Source organism: Elgaria multicarinata, chromosome 8 (genome assembly GCF_023053635.1).
Source record: "Elgaria multicarinata webbii isolate HBS135686 ecotype San Diego chromosome 8, rElgMul1.1.pri, whole genome shotgun sequence".
NCBI classification, from domain to species: Eukaryota; Metazoa; Chordata; class Lepidosauria; order Squamata; family Anguidae; genus Elgaria; species Elgaria multicarinata.
In genome coordinates this window covers 16,048,191-16,061,776 of record NC_086178.1, presented here as the reverse complement: position 1 = coordinate 16,061,776, position 13,586 = coordinate 16,048,191, and positions in this window count along the sequence as shown.

Below are 13,586 nucleotides of genomic sequence, written 5' to 3'. Positions count from 1 at the left end.
ATGTATTTCTTATGGAAATGGCTTGTCCACCATTACTAATCCTCTCGCTGATGCACCCGTGGTAATCCTCCAAGGAACTCCAGGGTTCCTTGGAACACACTTTTGAAAACTGATGCGTTAAGTTATTCCTAGCAAGGCTAGTACTTCAAAGATCCACACATAAAAAATATCATAAAAATAAATTGTTCCTTTCCAGAGCCAGTTACTAATCCTGCCTGATATAAAGGAATTTATTTGAGGCTGTTTTGGTGCTTGTTCTCATTTTCTTGTGCATCACAGAATGTTCTTTTCAAGATTGTGTTCTTACCAGCCTGAAAGTGCTGCAGAACAGCTCTTTGACGTTCTCATTTTACCAATAACAGAAGAGTGTCTTGATACGTGCCTAATGAAACCGTTGCTGATTTCCAATTGTTTATTGGTAGTTGCTCTTCTTTTTCTTTGCCTTAACACTGGTTGAGGTTCTCAGCAAAGCACCAGTTCCATTTGCCCGAGGAGGTCATGCTGATGGGTTACAGATCAACAAAAACTACTGAAATACAGTTTCAGAGGCTAGAATTATGGGAATTCTGCACAACTATTGCTCTGATTCACATTCATAAACCTGAGTATCTCCTATGTCAACGTCTTTTAAAACATTTGTGCCAAGACAAGACAAATTCTGCCTGAAGAAAAAAATTAATCCTGTCACCTGTTCAAATCATGCAAATTAAACAGATTTGCATATTTTCATTAATTTTATATACTTTGTCTTGCTTCAGCTGACTATGAATCTCTTTGGCCAGAGACAACAGCTAGGAAGAAGAGATTCATTAAGATACAAGGCAGGAAAGGAGCAAGATTGCCACAGGAATAGAAGTACATTCCCATGCACATATCTGACTTGCACTACAGGGAGCTGCTATACATCAAAAGGAGTTTACATTGATACAGGGCCTAAGAGAGCCTCCTCCTAGCTCAGTGGTTCTCAACCTGGGGCACTCCAGATGTGTTGGACTGCATCTCCCAGAATGCCCCAGCCAGCAGAGCTGGCTGGGGCATTCTGGGAGTTGTAGTCCAACACATCTGGAGCGCCCCAGGTTGAGAAAGGCTGTCCTAGCTGGAGCTCTCCAGATGTGTTCCAAATATGTGTTCCACTTGCTCTACAGTTCTAGATGTGTTCCACTTGCTCTACAGTTCCAAATATGATGGGCTAGTATGGGTGGGGATGATGGGAGTTATAGTATAACACATTTGGCAAGTGCCAACTTAGGTAAAGCTGGCATAGACAATTCCATATGGGCAAGTGCAACAGCTGTACTGAAAGGAGAACATAAGAAGGGCCATCCATGCTGGATCACACCAAGGGTCCATCTAGTCCAGCACTCTGTTCACACCGTGGCCGACCAGCTGTCAACTAGGGAACCACAAGCAGGGCATGGTGCAAGGAGGATTGTCACAGGATACCAATGCAACATATGTCTGTGTGCTTGCATTGCTTGTTCAATGTATGCACTCACTTTCCTTCAGTAGAATCAACTTGCAGGACCTGAACTGCTCCAAGAATATTTATAATGACACTGATTTCAGTATCTTCTTAGATGAGACTTGAAAGTAGGGCACAGTAAAATCTTATCTGAAAGCTCATCTGGGACTCCTAAAGGACTCCTAAGCAATTTCAAAAGGAGATTTGCTTAAAAACTGATGCTACGTCATAAGCAAGATAGCCATAAATGACTATTAATAAAACAACTACCTGGTAAAACTGCCCAATTTAGCTTCTACCAACTTTTTCTTTTAACCTAATACACCAACTAAAATTATCTCCAGCTTTGTTTTTGCCTACCTAGGAACCTGTGTGTTTCACCTAAGGATGGAGATGAATCTGGGTAACAGCTGAGTTTTATATTTTCCAAGATAAGGAATCAATTTTTGTTTATTTCTTCATTCCATCAACCTTAAATAGTAAGTACACTGAATGCAATAGGACTTACTTCCAAGAAAAATACACACTGGTTCAGGCTGTTTAAATGCTTAGCACCACAGACAAACAGCACAATCCTATATCTAATTACATCCCACTGAGCTCAATGGGTCTCACTCTGCATTATCCTAAGTTTCTTTGGGGGGCTGCAAACCACCACTTCCTACATGGCGACCTTATTAAACTTAGTATGGCGTTCATGAATCCATGTGGGGTGCTGGTTGTAAGTGTTGCCCAGCCACGTGGGCCATGTCGACGTTGATTTGCCAATGTTCCCATTACCTCCACACCTTCAGTCCGTTGTGAGAATGTGGTCCAAAATGACAAGAATCTGTGGTTTTCAAACTTGACCAGAGGCAAATCAGCATAATTGTTTCTTATCTTGCCACCCCTCTATCAAAGTCCACATTGCCTTTTTTGTTGTTGCTTGTAGTTGAAAACAAAGGATCCACGAACCTCTTGAATAGGGCATGGAATTATGGAAACATCCAAACAGTAACGCATCATGTCCGGGGTGTCAGTTCAGCAGTGCATGTCGTGACATGGGGCTATTTTATGCAAACAGAGCAGCTGTAGGAATTCAGAGACCAGTAGGTGTCTGCCTTTCAAACAGTAGATGTCATTCTTAGACAGCTTTGCCCAGCAAAAGAGATAAGCTCCATACCGCTGTGATACTGCTGGGAATGTCTTGCAATGTGAGAGGCGCACCAGAGCCATCCATCCAATGAAAACAAACTGGAATTTAAACAACTCACTTGTATTCAGTGATAGAGTTTTACTGGCATGTTTGCCCCCCGCCCCTGTCTACTTTCCTGCTTTGCCTTGCTTCAGAGTTTCCCACATCAGAAATACGTTTATCTTGAAAGGATGGTTACCAGGGGGACGTCGTCTGTGGAAAGGAGCATTCAAAGCTGATTTCTTTTCTCATTGCTCATCTTCGCCAGAATTCTCCAAGCTGGTTGTAAGAGCAGTGAAAAACAGTAGGGCCACAGGGAGTTAAAGGATTTTTTGAATGATTAGGAGAAGGCAGGGAATCTCTGCTATGCTGAGTTGATGGCATCTCCCTCTAGTACGGCATGGTCAGATGACTGGAGCCAGGGAAAGTTTTTTGCACAAAACTTTACACCTTGTTACCTTTAGTTTGCTCAAGATGATGACCTACCGCAAAGGCTTTGGCATCACAGCATTGAGGTTTGTGGGACCACAAATACTGAGAAAACAAAGAGAAAAACCCAGAAAACAAAAGCAAGCAGATAAAGCAATCTTGGGGAAATACATGGTGATACACAATTAACTTTGCTTCCAAGCAATGAGGAAGAAAATACTGTGAAGCAAAGAAGATATATGTACGGTTTATAACCTTATAGCAGTTTTTTTTATGCCAGTTTAACAGTTATGGCTTCACCAAAGAATTCTGGTTGTTGTAGTTTAAGAAACGTACTAAGGATTCTCTGTTACAAATAATTACCCTTCCTCATAAAACTATAGTTCCCAAGATTTCCTCAAGAAAGGGAATGTCTATGAAACTGGTTCAAGGATGTCATTGCATTTTATGGGAGACACAGGGCTGCCACTAAAAATGGCATCCTTGTACCACATTCTCGCCCTTCCTTTCTGTAACATGTAAAGGAAATGTTAGTAATAATAGATTCTTCATTCTTTGTGCAAATCTGATCTAATTCACATTCGTGTGTGTGTGTGTGTGTGTGTGTGTGTGTAAAGAGAGGGAAAAAGGGAGAAGAGGGAGAGGGTGAAGAAGGAGAAGGAAATGGGCTCATCTACACCAAGCAGGATATTGCACTATGAAAGCGGTATATAAAAGGCAGGAGCCACACCAAGCAGGATATAGTGGTATGAATGTGTCAATGGGCCCCAACAGTTGTCAGTGCACTTAAATACCACTATAAAGCAGGAGTGTGTCTCCTGCCTCTTATATACCGCTTTCATAGTGAAATATCCTGCTTGGTGTAGATTAGGCCTGTGTGTTGTAAACACAAAAATAAGACCTACACCTTATAGTCTAGAATTCACCTTATGTAACTCTTTAAATCTAAATCTAGCATGTCTGGAGAGGCAATTATGCTTTGCTTCTTTAGTCTGTCCAGGATCTAAATCCTAAGAACCAAATCTAATGTTCTATTTGTGGACAGCACATTCTGTGTGACAGTCTGTGTTAATCTGTTCTTAACCTGCAGTTTATATGGTTTACCCAGGCGTTAAGGCCTTTCCGGATACTGAATTACCTCAGCTCTGATAGACTTGAGGGGAAAACAACCACAGTAGCAAACATTATTAGCAAAGCAGGTTTTGGTTTTATTTGGGCTGGAGGAAAGAACAATGATGCTATTGATCTTTATTGTACTAGAAATGGCACATAATTTAACATAATGTTGGTGTCTGTAATAGAACGTTAAATTTTGACAATAGGAAGAAAACTTTCAGAAGTTTTAAACGTATGACATACTATAGACTAGGGATTGGGAGCTGGAAGCTCATGGGCCAAAATTCACAAAGTTCCCCATATGAAATGAATTTGAGATTTTAAAAAAACTAAATGTGGGAGAAATCAGAATTGACAGATCCATCCACCAAGGCAGAGGGCTTTGCATGCTTTGACCTTAAAAAGCTAGGTTTGAATTCCTGCGTTTGTGGTACTGAATTAGGTTTGCCACCTCTTTCTTCTCTCAGGCTCATCTTTAACAGCAATATGACAGGCCGCTATATGATGGTCCTCCCCATGCTGGGAATAGTTGTACCTATTGAATTTGGCCAGTGAAGAAAGGTGAGAATTTTGTTTCAGTTCGTTTTTGAGAAGAATTCACCAAAATTCGCAAAGTTCTTCATATTCGGGAGAGAAAGAAATTGAGGTTGAAAAAAAAATCAAATGTGGTAGAAAGTCAAACTTACTGATTCACCCATCTGTACTATTCCACCACAGCAATCAAACATAGAATTGTAGGACTGGAATAAACCTAATAATTGTCACAGTAGTTACCAATGCCTCGGGCAGACATTCCATATCTAATTTATTTAATAAATGTCTACCCTGCCTCTTTTCTCTGTAACCTCCCCTAACCCCTTTTCAAGGCAACTTTCAAGTTAAAGGTAAAAATATAATATAAGTTACACAAAGACTAAAACAAAGGAAAATCCTAAGAGCAGTGGTTAAGCAAAAAAATCATACTGTGTGCAGAATAGTTGTGAAGTGTAGCAACATGGTATACAGAGCTAGGGAGGGCATCATTGCAAAAGGCCCAGTCTCTAGTAACAACCTGACTGACCTCAACAGGCCAGGCAACCCAGACAAAGGTCTCACCAGATGATCTTCAAGCAAGACCTTTCAAATACTTGAAAGATTGTCATACAGAGGAGGGCCAGGATCTCTTTTCGATCATCCCAGAGTGCAGGGCACAGAATAATAGGCTCAAGTTACAGGAAACCAGATTCTGGATGGACATCAGGAAAAACTTCCTGACTGTTAGAGCAGTATGACAATGGAACCAGTTACCTAGGGAGGTGGTGGGCTCTTCTACGCTAGAGGCATTCAACAGGCAACTGGACAACCATCTGTCAGGTATGCTTTAGGGTGGATTACTGCATTGAGCAGGGAGTTGGACTCAATGGCCTTATAGGCCCCTTCCAATTCTACTATTCCATGATTCTAAGAAGAGGTACTGAGGTCTCTCTCTCCTCAGGCCAAAACCAGTGGGTGTTTCCCTTAACTATGATTTGGTTCCTCCTAGGAAGCACAACTCACTCTGGCTGAATCCAGTGATTCTTTCATATTGTTACACATGCAGCCGTTAAATTACTTATGCATTAAACCACATCTAAATCCCTCCACAAATCATGTTCTTCCTACAAAGCATTCATTAAATCAACATAACTTCATGGTTCCTGCATTTTACCCTACTGGTTCTCCTAATCCTCCTTCATTGCTTCTTTATCAAGCTTGTTTCTGTCTTCACCTGTCTATTTAACTAAGAGATAAATGTAAGAATTTTAGAACACTGAGGCTGTATTAGAAGGTTCATTAATGACTGTGTTCAGACAAAACACTGAACTACAGTTGTAGTTTTATATGAATGAGTCTCTGGCTAGTGAGCTCCACTCCCTCTCTGATGCGGCTGTGAGGAGATCAGACGCTTTTGCTTGTGTCTTCAATAAACTGTGGTTTGTCTGGTTCAGATATAACGACAAACCATGGTTAGTGTTAACTATGATTTAGGGGGAATAATTTCAAACTATTCATTTATTTAAAACATTTGTATCCCGCCCTATATCACTAGGATCTCAAATACTGCTTGTTTCCATAAACCACAGTTAAGTTCACAGATAACAACAAACCACAGTTAGTTGAAAACAGAAGTGAGAAATTCTGATCTCTTCCTCGTAGCTATGGAAGAGCGGGGTGGTCACAGGAATCTGAGGCTTGCGAGCATTGTGCTTAGCATTTAGTGTTACTCCCTAACCCAGCTGGTGTGTTTATCTTTCCTCTCCAGGGTCAACTTCTGGGAGAAAAATGTCTTATCCCCAGTTTGAAGCAGAAATCAGCTTTGCACAGTACTGATTGGCTTCCCGTGTGATGTCACTAAGAAACCTCCCCCACCAATCCTCAGAGCAGTTTTGTACCTTTAAGAATTCATTTTTAAAAAATCAATAAGGAGATAAATGGATAAATATATGCACATCAAAGTGACTTTTTATTTTATTTTATTTTTTAAAAAGGGAACAGTCCACCTAAAGCTTGGGGGAGGGGAATGGTGGATCCATGTCTTGTATGCACATCTATCATTTCAATTGCAAAGTCAGAAAGAAGATGGGTTTTCATGGCATCTGAAGAACTCACTGAGCTGTCTTTGTATGTCTGTCTTCCCCCATATAAGCCTTCCAGGCAAAGGTGGCATCCATTCTGAGTTCTATAGATAGGGCGACCATATGAAAAGGAGGACAGGGCTCCTGTATCTTTAACAGTTGCATAGAAAAGGGAATTTCAGCAGGTGTCACTTGTATATATGGGGAACCTAATGAAATTCCGGCTTCATCACAACAGTTAAAGGTGCAGGAGCTTTACTAGAGTGACCAGATTTAAAAGAGGGCAGGGCACCTGCAGCTTTAACTGTTGTGATGAAGAGGAAATTTCACCAGGTTCTCCATCTATACAAAGGACACCTGCTGAAATTTCCTTTTCAATACAACTGTTAAAGATTCAGGAGCCCTGTTGTCCTCCTTTTCATATGGTCACCCTATCTATAGAGCACATGGCATCCTGACACCACTGATCTACAACAGTAGTAGCATACTACCCACAATTTGCTGATGCATGCAATCTATGTGAGTTTACTCAGAAGAAAGTCCCATGGAGTTCAGTGAAGCTGAATACAGGTATAAGCTAAGATGGAGGTATATTTCATTCCCTCCTGGGTTGAAGCTTGCATGTTACTGTTAAATGGCACCTTTGTGAAGAATCAGCCTTACTGCTTTGCCTGAAACAGGTAGCCAAATCTGAAACTCCACGTATGCCTATGCATTCAAGATGCTGGGAACAAACAGCCAATGGGTGGCACCTTCATGCTCTACTTGTGAGTTTCCAGAGGAACTTGGCTACCACCAACAACAACAACAACCCTGCTGCCAACACTAAATGGCCTTGCATTGACCCTGATCCAGCAAAGGTTGTGTTCTTTGCATTTCTCGGAGCTGAGAATGTCAGAGGAGGGGACGGGAGCCCAATGCCACATGTTAAACTCTGTGACAGATTTCCCTTAACTCTAGTGAATGAAGAAAGCGGGTTTAAATAGGGTTACCATATGAAAAGGAGGACAGGGCTCCTGTATCTTTAACAGTAATGTAGAAAAGGGAATTTCAGCAGGTGTCAATTGAAGAGGGTGAAAATCCCTTTTCATCACAACAGTTAAAGCTGCAGAAGCCCTGCCCTCTTTTTATCTGGCCACTCTACTATAGCTAGTGTAGCTTTAACTGTTGTGATGAAGAGGGAATTTCACCCTCTTCAATTGACACCTGCTGAAATTCCTTTTTCTACATTACTGTTAAAGATACAGGAGCCCTGTCCTCCTTTTCATATGGTCACCTTAGTTTAAAGGATCTTAACCATCCACTCTGCTGCCCTTTGCTTTCTTCAAAACAGAGGGGAGCTTTAAACTATAGCAGGTAAGGCATCATTTCCTCCAGCTGTTGTTGCTAGTACATAATATTCTCACATTGCCATCTGCAGAGTTCCCCCCTCCCCATCCTGTGCACATTCCATCTCTGTACAGCTTAAGAATCATTATCCTAAAGCGTCATCATTTTAACAAATCAATGTTCTATCTTCAGTAACACAGCTCTGTTTTAACTGCTTAATCCTCCTGCTTATTTTTTAAAAACACACACAGAGAGAACAAATAACAGGAGGAAAACCAGAACACACACTCACATTGCATGAAACTGGCACTTTTAATAACTTCTCTGCATTATAATATTACCATAGCTTACACATGTTCTCTTTTCCTAATCAGCTTAGACCATTTTGATTTTCCTAATTTTTGTTTGTTTTAGCTTTCCCAAAATATCCGCACAAGGTTGAGAATCTCACCCACCCCACCAGAAGCTTTTTGCTGCTGTTTAATGCTCCCAGTTGTGCTGCAACTGTGATTACATTTTGTAGTGCCCAGGCATTGTCTACCATCATACAAAAACAGGAGTATTGATTACATTTTGTAGTGCCCAGGCATTGTCTACCATCATACAAAAACAGGAGTAAACAGCCGCTTTTGCTTTTAAACAGCAGAAATGGCCTTGCTTTATTCAACAGGGCAGAATAAAGTCAACTATACAGAATCCAGTGTGAAATGTTAACAACTGATTCTGAAATCCTGGTGGGAAAGCTACCCACCCCCACCTCCCCCCCAGCCAGCTCTTAATTATGTGTTGCTTTTGCTGTCACTGGTGGAAACATAGAAGGACTTGGAGATCTAGAATAGGGATGTATGAGAATTTCATTTTGCTTCCAAAATATGTCAGCATGCCCTGTTCACAATTCCAAACATGATTATGAGTGCAATCACATGTCTGCTGAAAATGTTAGTAAATTGCTGAACATGCGCTGATATTCGATTAACGCAAATTCCCCTGTTCAACTTGTGCAAATTTCCTAAAATGCACACATTTCCTCCATAGACTGAATCAGCCCCCCTTCAGTCATTGGAAGAAATTTCTGCAAATTTGGGGGTAATGGTTTGAATTTCATGTTCAATCGCTGTTCGATTTGTGCAATTTCTCCGTTTTGCATGGAGTGAACAATGATTGCAAATGCGAACAGGGATCAGGCATGAGAAGAATGGCAAGGTGACATTCAGAGAAGTCTGGTGATCACAAAAATTGCTCATATGCCCACTCCTAAGCTAGAATATAGTGGGACAACAGGTCATGGATCATACACTTAGGGTTGTCATGAACGCCGGACTGGAAATGGGAATACAACAGACCCCCCCCCCACTTCATCCTGCCCCCAGACCCAGTCAGGCACTCCTGGCATGACCATGGCTGCCTCTCTAGTGCCCTCAAGGCCCCAGCAAGTGCTCAACAGCCCCCCTGCCCCCCAAATTGTGCACTTCCCCCTTCCTGTGTCAATAGCAGCCATCGGAGTATTCACACCTTTACCCTTCTGTCAATGGGGCCTTTACGACCACCATTGATGTGCAGGGCGAATGCACCATTTACAAAGGTTCCTGAAAATGTGCACGTCCCTTGTTGTGTCAGTGGCAGCCACCATTGACGCAGGAAGGGCGAAGTGCATGATTTCGGCATGCAGGTGGGCAGCTGCTGAGCATTTGCCAGGCCAAGCCAAGCCTCAGAAGAAGCTTGTGTGCCCCTGCGAATGGAGGCATGACCTACCAGTTGAAGACCACTGCTTTAGTTTTGACTGAAACCTGGAGGGGATTAACCTCCACACTGACATAGGAGCCACCAGCCTCCACTGATATCAGGTCCTCCATCAGCTTTCATTACTTTTGTAAAGAAGCGATCTTATTCAAAACTAGACAGAAATATCCACATCTTAACCCAACTACAGGGTTGTCCACAGTACCCTACATTCTAGAAGCTTTGTGGATGGCATATTAGCAAATTTCTTGGTACAGACTAAGAGGGATTAAAGTTCACCATGGAACTGTAACAGAGATATATTTTTAAAGTGTCAGACCACTGCTTTCACATTTTTTCCCTCCCAAGGTTACCTCTTGTCCTTTCCCTTTCTTCAGCTGCTTTGGAAACTAATTGGGTCTCTTGGCACCCGGCTCTGCTGCCTTCCTGCTCATTATCAATTCTGCAGGTGCTTTTTAAAGAACACTCAGGTGTTCAGGGCAGCAAGTCACCTGGGAATCCGCACTTTCCACTAGAGGGGCCTAACACCTTGCTGGCACTGGACACTTCTGGGGCCATTTCAAATTTGCCACGTTGGCAAATCTACCAGGAGGACTGAAGCTGGAGGAAAGAAACTTTCTTCGTAAAGGAAAATCATCATCATCATAATCAAATTGTACTTTCCAGGTAGCAGAATGAGGCAAGGTATTTGTGGCCATATGAACACAAGACGATCCCTTTTAGATCAGACTTCCACACATCACATCGTCAAACTACACAATTCGCTAGCAGAAGACATAGTGATGGCCACCAATTTGGACGGCTTTAAAAGGGAATTAGACAAATTCATGGAAGAGAAGGCCATCCATGGCTACTAGCTCTGATGGTTGTGTCCTATCTCCAGTATCAGAGGCGGCATGCCTATGTACACCAGTTGTTAGGGAACATGGGCAGGAGGGTGCTGTTGCATTCATGTCCTGCAGCTGGTTGGCCACTGTGTGAACAGAGTGCTGGACTAGATGGACCCTAGGTTTGATCCAGCAGGGCTCTTCTCAAGTTCTTATGTTCAAACGTCCATCTAATCTAGCATCCTGCTTCTCAATACTTGATATTTCACAAGTATTTGGGAAGCTCACAGACAGGAGATGAAAGCATCAGCTTCCCAGCAATTACTGTTATTATTATTTATTTATTTATATAGCACCATCAATGTACATGGTGCTGTATTATCTACTGCCTCTGGTCTTGGAGGGTTCATGTAGCCATAGTGATGGGGGAGCAATTTGTTCTGTTTGCATTTTTGCACACTTGAACCAATAAGCAAACTGAAATTCAGTTATCCTTCTCAATCTGGACTTCTCCAAATTTTGCCACAGAGCTCTCCAATCAAATAATGCGTACTAAGTGAGTTTGTTAGATAAAAGTGCACACCAAAATCCATTTATTCGTGAAATTAATGCTCAATGATGCATTACATGAGGAAAATTGCTTGCACGAAATGTACATATTTGGCAAAATGGCCTACAAAATGCATGGATTAGGAGAAATGTGCATAAAAATGCATACAAATTGTAATGCGGACTTAAAAACAAACAAACCAAAAGTTCAGGATTAGGAAGACAAATAATGGAGAGAAACCAAAATCAACAGAATTTGTATCTTTCTATGTAGTCATTGACAGAGCCATCTTTCATGAAAGGAAGAGCAAGGACTCCCCCAGAAACACTACAGTACTCTTAGGCCATGGCTAGCCCAGGCCTATATCCCAGGATCATCCCGGGATCATCCCTGTGCATCCAAATGACACACAGGGGATCCCGGGAGCAGGCAGGGACGACCCCTCTATTTGCCTGGGATAATCCTTGGGTCTAGCTAAGGCCTTAGCTGCCAATTGCCTGGAGTCCATTAATCTGCACCGCAGGGCAAATCACAGATGATTGCATTTCGAAAAGCCATGACCCTGCCAAAGTTACATCCTTTTGATTTCAGCAAGAAGGCATGAAGGACGAACTCAGCTCATTAGAACCAACAGGAATTAAAAGTGCTCCAGTTTGTGTGGATCATGACTCATTATGCTAACATGGCAAGCTACCCTATCTTGTTTAATTGTTAGTGCACACAACAGCACAACAGAACATGGGATTCAGGGAGTGTGGGGATGTACTTTTGCAGATGTACCTCCTACTGAAGACAGTGGCACTGTTTGCATGGTATTAATTGCATATGGGATGGAATATATATATATATATATATATATATATATATATATATATATTTAAAGTGAATTTAAAAAAATTAAATTTGATTCTTTTTTCTTTTCTTTTTAAATGTAAATACTAAGTATTTACTAAGTAAATACTAAGAGTTACCTGAATTAAGTTTCATTTCTAGCATTTACGTTTTAATAAAATATAGTATTCTCTATCTGCAATTTACATTTTTTTTTCTTGCGTGATTAGTATTCCTAATGAACTTCAACGGTTTGATACAGTTAATCAGCAAAATTATCCATTGTTTGGATAATGTTCTAAATGAGTAGAAATGAAGTTGTCAGCATTTTTAAACACAGCATTTCTTCCTGTATAGTATAAATAGCACTTTTCTTCACAATGGGGCTTTCTTCCATGTAGACAGATATAGGACTGCACTGTCAATTGTAAATTAACGTGGTATACAGTGCAATCCTGGACATGTCTGCTCAGAAGTAAGTCCCATTGAGTTCAAGGGACCTTACTGCCACATGAGCGTGTATAGGATTGCTGCCTTGATGGTCCGAATTGCATCATAGTTTAGGAAAAATGTGAAGTAGCATCAATGGGAAACTTGAATTAAGTTTGAGGTGTGAAACTTCTGGGGGATGGGGGGGCTACATTACACAGCCCTCCCATAGAATCATAGAATAGCAGAGTTGGAAGGGGCCTACAAGGCCATCGAGTCCAACCCCCTGCTCATTGCAGGAATCCACCCTAAAGCAACCCTGACAGATGGTTGTCCAGCTGCATCTTGAAGGCCTCTAGTGTGGGAGAGCCCACAACCTCCCTAGGTACCACCGGTCATTGTCACTGCTAAAATCCCAGCACTTCTCCTGGGAAACAAGGCATATAAAAATGCTATCTATGACTATCAGTCATGATTATATGCTATCTCTGCTATCAGAGGCAGAATGTCTCTCAATAATGGTGGCTGGAGACCATGGCCTAATCTACACCAAGCAGGATATTGCACTATGAAAGTGGTATGAAAGTGGTATTTAAAAGGCAGGAGCCACACCATGCAGGATACAGCACTATGAAAGTGGTATATGGTATGTGTCAATGGGCCCCAACAGTTGTCAGTGCACTTCAATACCACTATAAAGCAGTAGTGTGGCTCCTGCCTTTTCTATACCGCTTTCATTGTGCAATATCCTGCTCGTTGTAGTTTAGGCCCACGAGCGGAAGGATGCCGTTGCACTCATGTCCTGCTTGTGAATTTCCCATAGGCAGCTGGTTGGCCACTGTGTGAACGTAATGCTAGACTGGATAGGCCTTTGGTCTGATCCAGCACGACTCTTCTTACGCTTTAGGCTTTGCTTTGCTTGGGGACGAGGACTCAATACATGCAGTTGCTTTACTCTGTGCTGCTACCAACTGTGCATCTCTTACTTCCCTCTTAGATTGTACTCTCTTTGGGACAAAGACCATATTTTTTAAAAAAATAGTTATACCATTCTGTAAAAAGGCCATATTATACATAATAAAATAGTAATTTTACAGAGTGAGAG